Below are 17,955 nucleotides of genomic sequence, written 5' to 3'. Positions count from 1 at the left end.
AGCAGTATTGTGGGTCTCTCTCTCTCTCTCCCTCTCACCATCTCCCACTTCCCTCTTGATTTCTCTCTGTCTCCAAGATAAATAAAATACAAAATAGCATTTCTTCATTAAAATCAATTAATGTTTTCTTGAATGTCTGCTGCGTGTCAGGAGTTGAGGTAGTCGATAGGACCCAATAGGGAACATATACGGACCAGTTCCCACCTTCATGGAACTTAGAACTGAGAAGGGATGACAGACAGAAAGTGTTAACTGTGGGAAGTGCTCTGACTTCAAGAGAGAGGATGGTAGAAGGAGTCTGGAATGGTTGGTCCATGGCTGGTGCACGTGGGGTCAGCTGTCTAGTCCCAATACAGTCAGCTCTGGCCGTGGAAGGGTACGGGTCTCTTAGTATGGCCGTGGAAGGGTACGGGTCTCTTAGTAGGTCCCTCCCGGGAGCCCTGTCCCGAGCAGGCAGACTGACAGAAGAGTGGTTCACTTGGCAGGGATTAGTGGAAGTTTTGTTAGGTATTTGCATAGAGGGGTTCTATGTAAATAGGCAGAAAGTCCTAATAATGCATATGTAAATTATTTCCTTCTTTCTTTGATTCATTCATTCATTCATTTGTTTGTTTATTTTTTCCTGACCACCTCTAAGCTCTGGCTTATGGTGGTGCTGGAAATTGAACCTGGGACCTTTGGTGCCTCCAGCATGAAAGACATTTTACATAACCACTAGACTATCTCACCCCAGCTGTAAGTGAAGTATTTCAAGTACTATATTTCAACATCTAGCTTTTATTTTTTTTTCCTTTGGTATAAATTTTAATGTTAATTGCAATCTTTGGGAGACTTTACCATTATTACTGTGTGCCATTTGAGGTATGGTTACCTATGTAGCTTGCCCTTTTTTTGTGTGTGTGTCTTTTTTATAAAATTTTTATTTCTTTATTGGGGAATTAATGTTTTACATTTTCAACAGTAGCCCCACCCTTTTTCCCCCTTTTTTATTTAATTTTTTAAAATATTTATTTAATTTATTTATTCCCTTTTGTTGCCCTTGTTGTTTTATTGTCATTGTTGTTGGATAGGACAGAGAGAAATGGAGAGAGGAGGGGAAGACAGAGAGGGGGAGAGAAAGACAGACACCTGCAGACCTGCTTCACCGCTCGTGAAGCGCCCGCCCCTGCAGGTGGGGAGCCGGGGGCTCCAACGGGGGTCCTCCATCAGGTCCTTGAGCTTTGCACCATGTGGCTTAACCCGCTGCGCTATGGCCCGACCCCGACCAGTGTCTTTAGAGCCCCATTGTGCTTTTCTTTAAGGGCTTATTTTTTCTTTCTTTCCTTAAGAGAACCTAATGTGGCCGCCAGGCAGTGGTGTGCCAGCTTGAGGGCACACATTGCCAAGTGCAAGGACCCAGGTTCGAAGCCCTGCTCCCCACCTGCAGGGGGAAGCTTCACGAGTGGTGAAGGAGGTTTGCAGGTTTCTCTCTCTGTCCCTCTCTCTCTGTTACTCCCTCCCTTCTCAATTTCTCTCTGTTCTATCAATTAAAATAGAAAGGAAGACAACATCAATAACGACAATAATAATAACCACAACAACGATAAAACAACCAGGGCAACAAAAGGGAAAAAAATAGCCTCCGGGAGCAGTGGATTCATGGTGCAGGCATCGAGCCCCAACAATTACCCTGGAGACAAAAAAAGATAGAAAGGAAGAAAAAAAAGGGGGGGGGGTGACTGCTGGGAGTGATGGATTCATAGTGCCAGCACCGAGCCCCATCGATAACCGTGGTGAGAGAGAGAGAGAGAGAGAGAGAGAATCTAACATTCAAAATCATTACCTTCAGTACATATACACCACTAGACACTGTCATTATGGCTCATACCTGAGGGGATTGTGTATAAATACTGATAGTAGTATGCTGCCAGTGTTTTTTCTTTTTCTTTTTTTAGTATTTTATTTATTTTATTTTTGAGAGAGATGCAGAGAGAGAGAGACACAGAAAGAAGCACTAGATCACTGCTCAGCTCTGGTTTATGGTGGTGCAGGGAACTGAACCTGGGATTTTGGAGCCTCGAGCATAAGAATCTGTTTGCATAACCATTATGCTATCTCCCCTGCCCTGGTGTTTTTCTTTTCACTTCCCCCTCACTTCAGCTTTATATTTTTGAGATTTATCATGACTGATCTATGGAAGTTTAATTCCTTGTTTTCACATTCATAAGACTATCCTAATTTGGGCTTTGTCCTGTCATTGGGTAATTTTCTTACTTTTGTTTGCTATTAGAAATAACTAGCAAGAACATTATTGTATATTGTATCTTTGGCAGGTTTTGTTATTTTTACCAGAGCACTGCTCAGCTCTAGTTTATAGTGATGCTGGGGATTGAACCTGGACTCTCTGGTGCTTTGGGTATGAGAGTCTGTTGTACTTCCACTTGTCCTATCTCCTTGGCCCTGGTTTTTTATTGTATTTTCTTACTTTTATGAAAGAAACAGACAGCGGACCAGAGAATGGCCCAGCGCAGCTCTGTCACATGGTGGTAGTCGGGATTGAATCTGGGGCCTCTAGGACCTCAGGTACACGAGTCCTGTATTCAATCCCTGAGCTCTCCAGCCACCCCTTTGGGGGTTTCTTTATTCTTTTCAAAGAGAAGAACAAAGCATTTAGACCCTGTAACCATGGCAAGTACTAAGGTAATACTCTCCTCCCTGTCTACATTCACATACATAGACTTGTAATTCATTTATATGCTGACAGGATAATTTCACAGCTCGGTGTCTGAGCTGAGATTCATTTTCTGTAATTTAATAGAAGCATCTGAAGCTTTGAGTTCTCTTTTTTCAATTCCAGTCACATCTTGAAGCAGCAAATAAATCACTGGATTCAGTCAAGAGACCTGGATGCGAGCTTTATTCATTAGCTCTGAGGAACAGGGAAATCACTGAACATGCTTCATTCATCTGCTGTGGAACAAGCCGCTCCAGAGCTAATGCCTTAAACCAGAAATCCATGTATCATGTCTGCCAGGCCTATGGCTTGATTAAGCAGCCCATCAACTTTTCTCTTGTGTTGGTGGCAACACTCGTGCTGCATTTTTGCCTGGGTGTGTCTGTTTTCCTGCATTTGGCAGCTCTCTCCTTGTAGATCAGCTCTCAAGACCCCTCTCCAGGTTCCCTCCTTCTCTCTCTCTTGGTATTCTGAGCATCCTTTCAGGTGGAGGCTGGGGACAGAGGACAGTTCCTGATGTGTGTGGGCTTGCTTGGCTCTGCGACATCACTGAGGTGGCTCACACTTCAGTGAGCACAGGGAAGTCATATAACCAAGCCCAGAGCCAACGTGGGCTGGGCCTCCCAGGGGAGAAGAGTATGCCTGCCGTCTGGCTCACGGCAGCCACAGTTTCCCTGTGCCCTTGATCATCTCTAAAAAAGAAAAAAGGAATAAAAGTCTCAAATGAGATAATATCTCTGAAGGTGACTAATAAGTTTTCAGTCATTGTTGTATCAGAACTCATCTGATTGCAAATACAAACCTATCCTTTTATGCAAAAACAACATTCAGTATTCTCTTTCCAACTTCAGTCACATTTCCACATTTCCCCAAGAGCAAAACTAGTTTCTTTTTTCAGTGTCATATACTGAACCCACAAACGTACATACATCCTTATAAGGAGCCCAAGGAGCCAAAAACAAGAGGTAGATATGGTATAAGATCCAATATTACTTTTTTTTTCTTAAACTATTTAAAAATTTTTATTTATTTATTGAATAGGGACAAAGAGAAATTGAGAAAGGAGGGGGAGATAGTGAGGGAGAGAGACAGAGAGACCTATAGCCCTACTCCACTACTTGTGAAGCTTTCCCCCTGCAGGTGGGGACCAGGGGCTTGAACCTGCATCCTTGCGCACTGTAATATGTGCACTTAACCAGGTGTGCTACCACCTGGCCCCCAATATTACTTTTTTAAAAAAAAAAATTTATTTATTCCCTTTTGTTGCCCTTGTTGTTTTATTATTGTTGGATAGGACAGAGAGAAATGAAGAGAGGAGGGGAAGACAGAAAGACAGACACTTGCATTCCTGCTTCACCGCCTGTGAAGTGACTCCCCTGCAGGTGGGGAGCCAGGGGCTCGAACCGGGATCCTTATGCTGGTCCTTGCACTTTGCACCACGTGCGCTTAATCCGCTGCACTACCGCCCAACTCCCTACTTTTTTCTTTTTTAAATTGCCACCAGGCCTATCAGTGGGCCTAGGTTATCAGTGGGTACTTTGAATCCACCACTCCCGGTGATCCCTGCAGACCTACCTACTTCACTGCTTGTGGAGTATCCTGCTCGAGGTAGGAGTGGGGCTCAAACCCAGGTTCTTGTGCCTGGTGTCGTGTGCACTCAGCCAGATGCACCACCTCCTGCCCTCCCCCCCAGTATTACTTTTTCTTTGGGGAGGGGCAGGTGGTTTCTGCCCATCACTTCTGCCTCCTCATTTTTCTCTCAATGGCTTTCTCTGTTTCTGTGTTTGTGGGACGACATGTCTGCTCTTACATGGTGTCCTGTACCCTCCAACCAACCAACCTCTGCTACTCCTACAAACATTGAGATTGATTCATCACCAAGCGCTGAGTGCTAACACCAGATCAGACCCCTGGGAACGAAGTGCGAATGGCCCAGCCTGGACCGAGGACCTTCCTGGCCAAGGGTTCTGGATTGGAAGAGGAGTGGTGAGAGCAGGAGGGATTGGATCTGGAAGTGACAACCCAGAAGTCACCCCTGGTCAGCAGTGTAGAAATACAATTAAGGGGTCGGGCGTTGGTACACCAGGTTAAGTGCACACAGTATGAGGTGCGAGGATCCACCAAGGATCACAGTTCGAGCTCCCTGCTCCCCACCTGCAGGGAGGTACCTTCACAAGCAGTGAAGCAGGTCTACAGGTGTCTCTCTTGTTTCTTTTTTTTTTTAATGTATTATTTATTTATTCCCTTTTGTTGCCCTTGTTGTTTTACTGTTGTAGTTATTATTGATGTCGTTATTGTTGGATAGGACAGAGAGAAATGGAGAGAGGTAGGGGCACATCTGGTTGAGCACACATGTTACAATGCGCAAATACCCAGGTTTGAGCCCCCGATCCCCACCTGCAGGGGGAAGACTTTGCAAGTAGTGAAGCAGGGCTGCAGGTGTCTCTCTGTCTCTTTCCCTCTCTGTCTCCCCCTCCCTCTTGACTTCTGGCTATCTCTATCCAATAAATAAATAAAGATAATATGAAAAAAATTAAAAAAGAAATGGAGAGAGGAAGAGAAGATGGGGGTGGGGGAGAGTGTTGTTAAAATTTTCGGACGGCTCTGGCCGGCCGGGCTGGCTTCACGGGCGGGTAACAGAGACGCGGAGACAACGGCTGGGCAGGGAAGCTGTATTTCTTTATTCAGGAACAACGATTCATAAACTAAGACAAACTAATCACCAAACAGAACTCTGCTGTCTCTTTGCGGCGGTGCAAGCACTTTTTCTTTTACTCTGGAACTCAGGAACTCTCCAACTCTGGAACTCAGGAACCCAGGAACTCTCCAACTCTGGCACTCTTGAACTCAGGAACCCTCTCCCTTACTCTCGAACTCAGAAACTCTCGAACTCATGAACTCAGGAACCCAAGCAGGCCCGCGAAATTAACAGGACTGATCCAATTCTCTTGGCGGGGGAGGGCTAGGACAAACCAATGTAAAGCATACGACAATTCCCCCTTTTCTTTTTAACTAAATGACTATAGTATCAAGGGTGTGGGGTGAACAGAAACCTATATCGTACAGGCATTTTTTTTTAAAAAAGAAACTGGCACAAACTAAACTTTATCAGCTTAAAAAAAACATTTCTTGCCTCTGGGGGGCGTACTTTCTTTGACGGGCATTTGCATGGGGGTGGGGAACAGCCTAGAGTCCCACAGGCAGCTGGCTGCAACTTACTTACTATGAAACAAAACTTGTTATTAGCATATCTACTGCAAGATCCAACGTTTCTAATAGAGAAGGAATTTGAGACTTTTACATATCAACAACGTCTTTTAACCTTTTGTTACACCCATTCAAGATGGAGACACACCCTAGGTGTGGGCCGGAGAGGAAACCTCAGGCATGAGAATAATTAGCATAGCCATTGTGCGATCTACCATTTCTAATAGAGAAGGTAGTGTTTTACATATCAACAAGTCTATTTAACCTTTTGTTTAGACCAACTTAGTTAAAATATATTGATTGTTAACTAATTTTTACCTCAGACTTTAAATGTAAGTTAATTTTTATCTTTATGAGAATTACGTTGAAAACCTTTTTCATTTAACTTTGACTAGTAAGAATTTAGCCTTAAAGCTACTGTTTACCAAACTTTAAACATACAGATAAACATGGTCATTAATACACAAGGAGAGAAACCTTTGTTACGAAGACATGTCATTTTAAACACGAATTTAAATCTGTACTGTCTTAGTGGTTGGGGGGGGGTCACCATTCGGAGGTGGCTTCCTGCGCAGCTCCATTCCCGAGCAGCTCCACTTCTAGGAATTGCAGGTTGCGATCTCTGCACAAATCTCTGCGTACTCCAGCTTGTCTGCCTTCAGACCGGACCGGCGGCTGGAGATCTCGTGTGCCCAGTTTCGGCAGGGAGCCCGGGGGTCTGGGAGGCCCGGGATGGTTCCAGAATTCATAGCAAGAGGGCAGGCAGGCCATCTTTGCAGAAGGCGTGAGCCTAGGTGCCCAGGGGTGGTGGCCATGATAGGCCGCCGCGGCCCTGCCCCATGGCCCTACCATGTCTGCTGCCCTGTTCGCAGTGGCCGAGAAGCGTGGAGGGATCACGCGTCCAGTGCCCTGTGCCATGCAGTGGAGAGCCGGCTCCTGTGGGCTGGCCTCGGGCTCTTGCGTGTTGGCCTCGGGCTCTTGTGTGTTGGCCTCGGGCTCCAGGGGCTCTTGTGTGCTGGCTTCGGCCTCCTGCGGGCTGTGGGGCTGCGGGGCTGCGGGGCTGCGGGCGCGGTGCGCGGGGTTGTCTGGGCGCAGCCGGCTGGCTGGCTGTTTAACCAGGTGGAAACAGCAGCTCCGCGCCTTGCCTCCCGCCCGCTGGCTCTTCCCGCTGGCTGTTCTGAGTTCGCCCGAGCGAGTGGAAACCACAGAGTGGTCCAGAGATAAATGTTCCAGAAACAGCAAAACAGTCTCGTGAAGAAAGAGCAGAGGCCTTTGGAGATCTCTTCACAAGCAGAAGAGAAGGCCATAGTGCATAGGTAGCCAAATTGTCTTTACTTATCTGAGAGATGCGCAGGTCAGGTCCACGTGGGCGCCACTTGTTGTTAAAATTCGGAGGCTCTGGCCGGGCTGGTCTAGCTTCACAGGCGGGTAACAGAGACACGGAGACAACGGCTGGGCAGGGAAGCTGTATTTCTTTATTCAGGAACAACGATTCATAAACTAAGACAAACTAATCACCAAACAGAACTCCGCTGTCTCTTTGTGGCGGCGCAAGCACTCTCTCTTTTTCTCTTAAACTCAAGAACCCAGGAACTCTGTCTCTCTGGCACTCTCTCTTACTCTGTAACCCTGAAACTCTCGAACTCAGGAACTCAGGAACTCTGTCTAACTCAGGAACTCAGGAACTCTCGGACTCAGGAACCCTCTCCCAGGGTTCCTTGGGGCGAGGCCAAGCAGGCCCGGGAAATTAATTGGACTGATCCAATTCTCTTGGCGGGGGAGGGCTAGGACAAACCAATGTAAAGCATACGACAGGAGAGAAAGATAGACAGCTGCAGACCTGCTTCACCACTTTGCAAAGAGGAGGGGGTGGGAGAAAGCCTGTTAGGAGCAGTGGATTTGTAGTGCTGGCCCAAGCCCCAGTGATAATGCTGGAGACAAAAAGAGAGAGAGAGAGGAGAGAGAGAGAAAGAAAGAAAGAAAGAAAGAAAGAAAGAAAGAAAGAAAGAAAGAAAGAAAGGGAAAGGAAAAGAAGGAAGGAAGGAAGGAAGGAAGGAAGGTGTTAGCGAGCATAAATCAAACCACCATCCACTGTAAGGAAGCAAAGATGTTTATTGACGAATTGCAATCCGGGCCGAGATGGTGACTGGTGTTAGTCTACCAAGCTCGGCCCCGAACAGGGCTCAAACAATACAATTTATAGGAATTCAGACTACACTCAGGGAGGGGGAGCACATCACCTTATCAATCTACATCCAATAACAGGCTATAGCAAACACAAGATCCAATCATTTCAAACTTTAGCAAAAGCATGATCCATTCAAAGCAAAGCGCGGGCTATTTTCAAATATAGTAAGATCACACAACCAATAGAATTCAACCAGGCAGGGTCGCCACATCCCCCTGCCATCTGCTATGACCACCCATCTGGTGGGCTGCATACCACAAAGTCAGTTCAAAGGTCCTGATAAGGCTTATCCCCATGTGGGGTCCTTTGAACAATGGGTGGCCTTAACTGATTAGGTCCTGCTTATTCAAGGGGGAAGGGGCAAGGAATTTTACACCTCATACTACAAGCAACTCATACTAAAAGCACTTAACAAACAACTGCATAAAAAGGGAATTTCAAGGCTACTGCCTTTTACAGAAGGAAGGAAATTAATAGACTTGGGGAGATAGCATAATGGTGAAACCAGAAGACATTCATGCCAGGGGTATCAGAGGCCCCATGTTTGATCCCCAGCACCACCGTAAGCCAGAGCTGAGCAGTACTCTGGTGGAAAGAAAAACCAAAAACCCAAAACAGTGGTTGAGCTGTGATACAGTGGAAGGATGGTCGTGGGGAGGTGAAACTATGCTTAACTCCTATCATGAGCCTCCTTTTTTAAAAAGTAAATTTTCATTTGTTTACAGTGTATAACTCCATGCCACACTCACCACCAGAGTTCTGTGTCCCTGTCCTCCCACTGCCCAAAGAGAACCACCAGAGTTCCATGAGCCTCCTTTTACATCCACTTTCCCTCCCTGCACTGTTTCTCTTTCTTTGGAACCAAAACAAGCTGTTGGCAGGCTCTGGAGAGGAGAGGACGGGGATGGCACCTGTTCCATAGGGGGGTTGGAAGAGGGCCAGGTGGTGAATAGAACTGGACAGAGGAAGGAAGGAAGGAAGGAAGGAAGGAAGGAAGGAAGGAAGGAAGGGCAGGGAAAGCATCGTGATTTTCTGTCTCCTAATCCCTCTGTATCTTAGGGATCCCTTGTCAACTCACTTCTAAAGTTTGACTTTTTAGGAAGGGACTGGAAGCAAAGGAAAGTCTTTCCTGAGCCCCTTGCCTTATCCTGGCTTCTCTGCCAGGCTCTTGACTCTGGCCACACTGGCAGCCTAGCAGCCTAGCAGATGGACAGGGGCTGTGTCCATCCATGGTGTGTCAGTGATAACAGATTCTTCGGGCATGCCTCCCACGGAACATTCATCTTCTGGGGAAGAGGACGAGGGGAATAAGTTGTCTGGACTTTCTCACTCTTGTTTCTCCCTGCTGACTCTCTACATATGAAGGAATCTCTGGTCTCTCCCAGTGAGATGGGAACGGAGATGTATTTGAACAGATGTCACTGACAGTGAAAAAAAAAAATGGTGTGGGTGAGCCATGCCACTGTTTCTGATCGGCGCTGAATTCAGGAGTATAAACTGTCGTGACTTGGGGTTGGTCTCAACTTGAGGGCTGGTGTGACAAATGCCTCAAGCTGGCTGGTTTAAACAGCAGATGGGGGTGGGGGGGTGGGTAGCTAGCATAATGGTTATGCGGAGACACTGTGCCTGAGGCTCCAATGTCCCAGGTTCAATCCACCAACCCCCCACACCACTATAAACTAGAGCTGAATAGTACTCTGATTTAAAAAAAAAAAAAAGGGAAGAAAACAGATAGGTTTTTTGTTGTTTTTTTTTTAATTCAGGGACAGTGAGTTACAGCACCTTTGTTTACGCATGTTACACAGGCATGGCTCTCAGTTTCGCATAGTGTACGTCTGCTATATACTCCTATTCCCTGAAAGGACTCCAAATCCTCTCTCTCCCTAGAACCCCGACCCCCTTCTTTGGTACAGTATTATCCCCCCATTCTCCCACCCCAAGTCCACGTTTCATCTTGTGTTCTGCCTTTCGGAGGTAGAATATAAATGGGAACTCAAACATCAGCAACAAAAGGAACAAACATCTAGGGAAAGAGAAGGCAGAAAGGACAGAGTGATTTGACAAATGTTGGTGAGCCAAGGCCAGCTACCAAAAACTCTACCAGAAACAGCTACCAGAAACTCTAAACTCTGAGTCTTTCCCCCGCCCCGCAACTCATCAAGGTGTCAGCAGGGCCCGTCTTTCCGTGGCATGTAGGTGGCCAGCTTTTCATTTGTATTTAAAACTTCTACAGATTTCCTCTTCGAAGGCAGTTATATTGGATGAAGGCCCACGGGATAGTATAATGGTTACACAGAGAGGTTTCAGGTTCAATCCTTAGCACCGCTATAAGCCAGAGCAGTGTTCGAGTTTATATATACCCTTCAAAGTGGGAAGCTATACACAGTAATGTTTTAGTATTATCAGTATTATTATCAGTAGCATTAATGAAGAATCTGCTTTCTAATATGTCTCTCTTCAAAATGCATGGCGGAGGGCTTTCATTTTACTTTTTAAAAAATATTTATTTATTATTTATTCCCTTTTGTTGCCCTTGTTGTTTTATTGTTGTAGTTATGATTGATGTCATCGTTGTTGGATAGCACAGAGAGAAATGGAGAGAGGAGGGGAAGACAGAGAGAGAGAGGGGGAGAGAAAGACAGACACCTGCAGACCTGCTTCACCGCCTGGGAAGCGACTCCCCTGCAGGTGGAGAGCCGGGGGCTCGAACCGGGATCTTTACACTGATCCTTGGGCTTTGCGCCATGTGCGCTTAACCCACTGCGCTACCATCCAACTCGTTCATTTTACTTTTTTCTTTAATCACTTTAGTGGCGAAGTGTTGCTTGGCCAGCCTGTGGTTGTCACAGAGAAACAGTTTGACGTCTCCCCAGAGAGGTGTTAGCACAGCTCACAGGGTGTTCACATACTTGTCCTCTTTGGTGGTGGAGGAATTTTATAGTATTACTTAGTTGTGGTAGCCTCTGTCGAGCATTGCCCTTCTGTTTAGCAAGCTCTGCCAAAAAATTAGTCTGCTAACCCCAGTGCCAAATACAAAACAAAACAAACAAAAATAAAACCTATTTAGAACCATTAGTCTATCTTTAGAAAGCCCAATGCCCAGACAGTTTCAGGCAGACAGTAGGCAGGTATATGTGGTGCATTTGAAACAACTTGAGTGCATCTGACTTCGGTTTAATCAGCTAGGATTTATTAATATGAGAGACAGAAAGGAGGAGGGGAGGGACATGTGTGTACTAAACAGATGAAAGAAAAACTCCCTGGAGAAACAACATTAAAAAAGATCTGTTGTAGGGGGTCGGGCGGTAAGCACAGCGGGTTAAGCGCAGGTGGCACAAAGCGCAAGGACCCATGGAAGGATCCCGGTTCAAGCCTCAGCTCCCCACCTTCAGGGGGGTCGTTTCACAGGTGGTGAAGCAGGTCTGCAGGTGTCTGTCTTTCTCTCCCCCTCTCTGTCTTCCCCTCCTCTCTCCATTTCTCTCTGGCCTATCCAACAATAATAACAATACTAATAACAACAACGATAACAAGTTCAACAAAAGGGGAAAAATCATAAAAAGATCTGTTGTAGTGTCCAGGAGGAAGTAGGGAAGAGAGAAAAAATTTCTATGTAAACTATAATTACACATTAGTTTTTTAAAATGAATTGTATTTATTTTTTATTTTAATTTTTTTAAAGACTTTATTTATTTATGAGAAAGATAGGAGGAGAGAGAAAGAACCAGACATCACTCTGGCACATGTGCTGCCGGGGATTGAACTCGGGACCTCATGCTTGAAAGTCCGATGCTTTACCACTGCGCCACCTCCCGGACCACTTCATTTTAATTTTTTATTTAATGTATTTATAAAATAAAAAATAGAAAATACCGACAGAACCATAGAATAAGATGGGCAAAATTCCACACATATTTCCCACCACCAGGGTTCCATATCCCATCCCCTGCACTGGGCTGGAAGTTTTCCTGTTCTTTTTTTTTTTTTTTTCCTTTTTTGCTGCCCTTGTTGTTTGTGTGGTTATTATTATTGTTGTTGTTGTTACCAGATAGGACAGAGAGAAATGGAGAAAGGAGGGGAAGACAGGAAATAGGAAGAGAAAGATAGACACCTGCAGACCTGCTTCACCACTTTGAAGCGACCCCCCCTGCAGGTGGGGAGCTGGGGGCTTGAACCGGGATCCTTACGCGAGTCCTCGAGTTTCCTGCCATGTGTGCTTAACCTGCTGCGCTACAGCCCGACCCCCAGCTTTCCTGTTCTCTCTCTCTGGAGTATGAACCCAGAATCAAAAAGAAAAAAAAAAAAAAAAAAAGCTCTGACTTCTGTAATTGCTTCTCCGCTGAACATGGGTGTTGACAGAATAAATTTTATTTTAATGAAGGGGGAGAGAGAGAGAGAGATTCAGATTCAGAGAGAAAGACACAGAAAGACCAGAGCACTGCTCAGCTCTGTTGTCTAGTGGTACTGGGGATTGATCCTGGGAATTTCAGGCATAAAAGGCTTTTGTAGAGCCCTTATGCTGTCTCCCAAGTTTCCACATTAGTTTTTCACTTTCCACATTTTGTTTGTCTCCTTCCACCTTCCACCCCATCTGGATGACAAGCCCCAAGACGACAGGGGCGGTGTCATTTGCTCTCTGCTCCTGCGTCCTTCTGTGCTGAATCAGAGCAGGAATCAGTCAGAGTCCTCGGTGAATATGCACTAAACTAGTGTGTGGGGGATGCCTTCTGTGTGCCAAGGCTTCCCCTCAGTGCTGGGGGGGGGGGGGTGCCTGGTAAATAGATCCCCAGAGACGGACCTTAACTCCTCAGCCACAGTGTTTTTCATTTGACTGCAAATGATACGAGAGAACAACAGAGAGGCCCCACTGGTGTGGTTGAGGGTCCTTGATGGAGAGTGTCCCAGAGGACATTTAGTGTCTGAATTGAGGCCTGGAGAAATGAGGTAGAAACCCTGAGGAAAGGGGTAGGGCGGGGGGCGAGGGGGAGAGAGAAGAGACGGTTCTTGGCCTCATAAGCTGCTTTCCCCATCCATCGATGTGCTTCCTCTGTTTTCTGTGTAAAGTATCTTCCTTCCCACCCAAGGATTGCTCTCAGCTGGAGACTGGCTCACAGAAGCACCTTAAATTAGAATCGGTTTTGAGGCTTGAGAAGAGGATAAGCTCAGTTAGAGATAAAAAGTTTATCTAAGTTAAAAAGACAGAGAAGTATGTTGTCCACAGAATATTTAGAAATAGGCTGGAGAGAACATTTTCTTTCTTTTTTTTTTTTAATTTATTTTATTTATTTATTCTCTTTTGTTGCCCTTGTTGTTTTATTGTTGTAGTTATTATTGTTGTTGTCGTTGTTGGATAGGACAGAGAGAAATGGAGAGAGGAGGGGAAGACAGAGAGGGGGAGAGAAAGATAGACACCTGCAGACCTGCTTCACCACCTGTGAAGCGACTCCCCTGCAGGTGGGGAGCCGGGGTTTGAACCGGGATCCTTATGCCGGTCCTTGTGCTTTGCGCCACCTGCGCTTAACCCGCTGCGCTACAGCCCGACTCCCTGGAGAGAACATTTTCAGAAAGCTCCAGCATTTGGGCAGCAGAAGCCCTCGGTTCAGTAACTGAGTAGGTTGCCAGTCAGTACCGAGCAGCCGCGGACCCGATTCCTTCAAAGCATCTTACTCGTCAGAAGCATCCTCACCACCTGCTCCCCCTTCACTCTGAGCAAGCGCCAAGCCTTCTCGGCCTTGGGAATGGTGTGCAGTGCATGTGGATCATTTTTGCAAAGTGTGATTTTAGCCTCTGCCTGTGAAGAGACAACCTTACTGCATGAATGGCATGAAATGCTTGCAACATCTTGGTGTGGAGTGAAGTGAGTGTCTTTAGCACTGCCTTCGTACTTTTGCTAAAAAGCTGTTAGGAGCCCTTCTGCCCAAGTCCTCTGGGGAAGGGGAGAGGAGCTGGCGGGGCCCAGTGCTTCTGTTGAAGTGTATTTCTGTCCAGCTACCGCGGGAGAGGAGGGACTTGCTGTCTGCTGACAAGTCCCTCTAGAAGCATGTTGGGGATGTGTGATGGTCCTGCAGCACTGTTACTTACAGTTATTGAGTGTGGTTCTGGAGACGCAACTCACTGGGAGGCCATGTGCCTTGCCACGCTGTGGCCCAGGTTCAAGGCCTGCCACCACATGGGAGTGCCATGGCACTGAGGTAAGCTCCACTGCTGTTCTCTCCCCTCCCTTCTGAAAAGAAAAGGGCCTGGTATAGTGAAATCACACATGTACAAAGCCTCATCCCCCCCCCCCAGTAATGAAATTATTGAGTTTTATACTTTTTTAAAAAAAAATTATTTATTCCCTTTTGTTGCCCTTGTTGTTTTGTTGTTGTAGTTATTATTGTTGCTGTTGATGTCGTCGTTGTTGGATAGGCCAGAGAGAAATGGGAGAGAGGAGGGGAAGACAGAGAGGGGAAGAGAAAGACAGACACCTGCAGACCTGCTTCACTGCTTGTGAAGCGACTACCCTGCAGGTGGGGAACCGGAGGCTCGATCCGGGATCCTTACTCCATTCCTTGTGCTTTGCGCCACCTGCCCGTAACCCGCTGTGCTGCTGCCCAACTCCCAAAGTTTTATACTTTTTAAAAAATATTTATTTATTCCATTAGCGAAAGATAAAAACAGGTTTGGGGTATGGATCCACCTGCCAATGGTCATGTCCAGCAGAGAAGCAATTACAGACGCCAGACCTCCCACCTTCTGCACCCCTTAAAGAATTTTGGTCCATCCAACAACAAGGGCAACAAAATGGGAAAAATGGCCTCCAGGAGCAGTGGATTCATAGTGCAGGCACCGAGCCCCAGTGATAACCCTAGAGGCAAAAAAAAAAAAAAGAAAAAAAATTAAAAATTAAAAAAAAAAAAGAATTTTGGTCCATATTCCCAGAGGGGGATCAATGTTAGGGGAAGATGACCAGAGGATTGCAAACCCCAATTCCATCAGGACCTGGAGAGAGATGAAGAAAAAAAGAAGACATTCAGAAGTAGTAATAGGTGTAGATGTGACTTAGAAAGGAAGACAGGACCATAGGAGAAATGGGCAAAAATATAGATAGGTAGGTAGGTAGACAGACAGACAGACAGACAAGAAAATTATAGAAATAATAGTTGGGCTGGGGAGACAGCATAATGGTTATGCAAGGAGACTCTCATGCCTGAGGCTCCAAGGTCCCAGGTTCAATCCCCAGCACCACCATGAGCCAGAGCTGAGCAATGCTCTGGTCTCTCTTCCCTCTCTCTATATCTCTCATTAAAATAAATCAATAAATAAAATATATTTTAAAAAAGAAATAATAGTCAACCCACATCTATGACCTTGAGAGGACCACTAAAGTTTCCAGTGGAGGGAGTGGAGACACAGAACTCTGGTGGTGGGATAGGTATGGATTGTTCCCCTGTTACCTTGTAATTTTGTAAAGCAGTGTTAAGTCACTAATAAAATTTTTAAATATGTTTATTTATTAATGGCAGAGGTGGGAAGAAAGAGAACAAGTGTAGAGTATCACTCTGGCACATGTGATGCTGGGAAGCCAACTCGAGGCCTCACGTTTGAGAGTCCGTAGCGTCCACTGTGCTCCACCTCGCAAGACACTTGATTTGTCTGTTTACAGTAGGTGAATTCTATGGTAATGAGTCATATCTCTTTACGGCCACTAAAACATGCGATCCAAGAGATAGTTTATGCGGGAGCACTACTTGTCACTACTTCTTATTTTATCTTAATTTGAAAGTGAAGCTGGGCTAACAAAATACTTCAGTTAAATAATGTATTTCTTCGCCACATGAGTGAGCCAGGTTCGAGTCTGTCCTCTATCACATTAAAAGAAGCTTAAGTGTGGTGGTTTCTTTCTCCCCCCCCCCCCCACCTTTCTGTTTCTCTAAGACATAATACTTATACTAAAGTTTTCTCTGGCTCAGGAGTAGAGGCACTTGCCTTGCAAGTATGAGGTACCAGAGTTTAGTCCCAGTACCGAAAATACCAGAGTAATGTTCTTGTTCCCTCCGCTCCCCTCCCATACTCTCAGTACGTAAATCAACTTTTTTTGCCTCTAGTTGCTAAGCTTGGTGCCGGCACTACAAACCCACTGCTTCTGGCGCCCTCCCCCTTTTTTTTTCCTTTTCATTCGATAGAACAGAAAGAAATTGAGAGTGTGGTCCGGGAGGTGGTGCAGCGGATAAAGCACTGGACTCTCAAGCATGAGGTCGCAAGTTTGATCCCTGGCAGCATATGTACCAGAGTGATGGCTGGTGCTCTCTCTCTCTCTCTGTGTCTCTCTCTCCTCCTATCCTCATTAATAAATAAAATCTAATAAAAAAAGAAAGAAAGAAAGAAAGAAATTGAGGGGGAGAGTGTTGTTTTCGATGGGTTAGCTTGTTTTCGCCGGGCTGGCTTCACAGGCGGGCAACAGACGACCAGGGACTCATGGCTGGGTTGTAGGCAGTATCTCTTTATTCATGCAGGACGCAGCACAATCTAAGACGAGTTAAGCTAAACTCAAGGTACAGTACAGTACTCTAAAACTCACAATGCTGTCTTTATATATACTTCCCAAGTAGGGTGGAAACAGGATGTGACATAGAGAAGGTGGAGAGAAAAGTGACTGGTGACAATCAGAGTGTGACAAGGAGAGGATCAGGGTGTGACAAGGAGAGGGGGTGGAGCAAAAACATATCATGAAACAGTGGGGATTGAACCAATGCCCTGGAGGGAGGGTAGTGCTTGTTAACAGCGGTTATGTAAATAGAATAGTGTTAAGCAGGGGGGATTTAAACCAAATGAAACAGAAGGGGTCTCATGCATACCAACAGGAGAGAAAGGTAGACACGTGCAGACCTGCTTCACTACTTGTGAAGCGGAGCCCCTGAAGGTGGGGAATGTGGGCTCCAATCCAGGTCCTTACGCTTATCTTTGTGCTTAGTACTATGTGCGCTTAACCGGCTGCACCACCACCCAGCGCCAGTAAATAAACATTTTTTAAAGTTAAATCTATCTATCTCTTGGTAACTTTTTTTTTAATTAAATTTTTTTTATATATTTATTTTATTTATTTATTCCCTTTTGTTGCCCTTGTTGTTTTATTGTTGTAGTTATTATTGTTGTTGTCGTTGTTGGATAGGACAGAGAGAAATGGAGAGAGGGAGGGGAAGACAGAGATGAGGAGAGAAAGATAGACACCTGCAGACCTGCTTCACTGCCTGTGAAGCGACTCCCCTGCAGGTGGGGAGCCGGGGTTCGAACCGGGATCCTTATGCCGGTCCTTGTGCTTTGTGCCACCTGCGCTTAGCCCACTGCACTACAGCCCGACTCCCTCTTGGTAACTTTTACAGGTGACTTTTAAAAAAAATTTTTTTTATTTATTCCCTTTCGTTGCCCTTGTTTTATTGTTGTAGTTATTACTGTTGTTGTTATTGATGTCGTCGTTATTGGATAGGACAGAGAGAAATGGGGAGACGAGGGGAAGACAGAGAGGTGGAGAAAAAGACAGACACCTGCTGACCTGCTTCACCGCCTGTGAAGCGACTCCCCTGCAGGTGGGGAGCCGGGGGCTTGAACCAGGATTCTTCCACCAGTCCTTGCGCTTTGCACCACGTGCGCTTAACCCGCTGCGCTACTGCCCGACTCCCAAATTTTTTTTTCATGTACTGAACTTGTATTGAGGGAAGCATCCTAGAGAAGCAGCATTAATCATGAGAGTGTCTCTACCCAGATCAAAATCATGTAGAATGTAATCCAAAGTCAGTCTATATTCACTTTGTCATTCACGAAGATCTCAGAAGTACTACTTTAGAGGGAAGATTTTCATCAGGTTCCTGGC

General features: G+C 45.8%; 1 protein-coding gene across 6 annotated transcripts in view; it reads left to right on the top strand.

Moving 5' to 3' along the window:
- INPP5F (inositol polyphosphate-5-phosphatase F) overlaps positions 1 to 17,955 on the top strand; it is a 116,469-nt gene that overhangs the window by 31,830 nt on the left and 66,684 nt on the right. The gene's annotated exons all lie outside the window — the stretch shown is intronic.

This window comes from Erinaceus europaeus, chromosome 14, assembly GCF_950295315.1.
Source record: "Erinaceus europaeus chromosome 14, mEriEur2.1, whole genome shotgun sequence".
NCBI classification, from domain to species: Eukaryota; Metazoa; Chordata; class Mammalia; order Eulipotyphla; family Erinaceidae; genus Erinaceus; species Erinaceus europaeus.
This window is presented reverse-complemented; position numbering and strand designations above follow the sequence as displayed.